Source organism: Nestor notabilis, unplaced genomic scaffold (genome assembly GCF_000696875.1).
Source record: "Nestor notabilis isolate BGI_N333 unplaced genomic scaffold, ASM69687v1 scaffold15774, whole genome shotgun sequence".
Classification (NCBI taxonomy): Eukaryota; Metazoa; Chordata; class Aves; order Psittaciformes; family Psittacidae; genus Nestor; species Nestor notabilis.
The window spans coordinates 141,956-143,685 of NW_009926188.1; positions in this window are offsets into that span (position 1 = coordinate 141,956).

Sequence of the window (1,730 nt, forward strand, 5' to 3'; positions counted from 1 at the left end):
CTGAGTAAAGCAGTATGTTCACTCAAACCCAGATATTTCTCTAGAAACTTGGGTCACAAAATGTCAGAAAAGCAGACAGATGTGGAGAGTTCACAGGGCCTGGCCCCTTCTCCCTTAGCTTTACAAATGTGGTCGCCCTATGGGGCAGGCTGCCCTCTGCACCACAAGGTCTACTCAGCGCAGGGTACAGCTCCCAGCTTACCTTCCTCAGGTGACTGGAGCTAGGTGGGGGAAGGTAAGCATTTGACAGAACCATTTTGATAGGACTGCTGCCTGCAGAGAGCTTCCAAGCTCCATTAACTACAGCACTTCCACAGCTGAAAGCACTGGACAGAGAAATTTAAAAAAACAAAACCAACCCCAACCCCAAAACAAACAAAAAAACCCACAACAAAGAGGAACTGTAAAAGAAGAAACACAGAACTGAAAGGTTTACAGAAGAAAATGGGAGGTCCCATACCTCAGTTTTAGAAAACAAATGCTTATTTCATCAGTGTATTAAGGTCAACTGCCTAACTTTCTTTGCCTGAAGCAAAAGCAGAGGAAAGTATACCAGATGTTTAACAGCCACTCCTGTAGACAAAAAGAGAAACACCTTTAGGGTGTCTTCTTTCAGGTTTTCATTTCAGCTCTTCTGTAATCTTGTTTTTCATGTGAAGTCTTTAAATGAAAGCCCTTTTAACTGACATTACAAATCATGGAAACTAAATGTCCTGTGCTGAACAGGAGGAGATGACAGTTTACTTACTTACAAAAGGGTGCAACACCTGATCCAAATTACCTTTTCCCCCCCTTCTCCAGAATTCAAACTTAAGTTACACAAGTACCAAACCCAGCCTAGGCATTCAGTGGGAGTTGCATTAAAAAGACAACTCCAAACAAGTTGTCCACTTATAAGGGAGGTTGGGATGGGCTCTTAAAGTAAAACTATGCATTCAAATATTCATAGAATTTGGAGAAGACTTTGTTCTACATTCTGGTGCTGATCCCTGCCTTCATTACAAACTGGCTCAAAACTATCAGAAATTTTCAGCTATGATTTAAGATCCTGACTTTGCAGCCTACTTCTCCTTACAAAAAGGAAAACAAAAAACAAAGCCTAAAGAAACACCAAGCCACAAAATCCTTTCAGCAGCAACATACAGTTACCTAGAAGACTAAGAGCATCCAGGAGCTACAATACTCCAAATTAAGACTTTATTTTTCAAAACACAAATCAAATCCAAAGCACTGGCTCTGTCCCTGCAGCATCACTCTGAGGACAGGCTCACTAAGATTAATGTCCTATTTCTACAGCCTTTAGTGGTAAGACTCCAAATTATAAAGAAAAACTTTTTTCTTATACATATTATGGGATTCAGCTTCAAGATGGCTGTTTTCATCCACAAGCCCTCTGTCTTTCAAGCACCATGGCTCACTTGTTACAGTCACAAAGTAGCTGAAATTAACAAAAAAAAATACTGCTTTAATTAGCTTGATATACACAAGAGAAACATGAACACATCTCTCTTCCCAAGAGGTATTGCAAACCATTTCCTCAGACCTGGAGGGATGAACATAACATCCTCAGCAGCAATTAAGTTCAAATGTTTGTGAATCTGGGCTCTAAATCATGGCTTAGAAAGAGCTCTCTGCCCAATGTGTTCACTGAAGACTGTGTGCCAAGCATGCTGCTCTCCAAAAATCTCCTCATAAATTTCCCTATTGTAATTTGAGGAGAAAATTAGTAA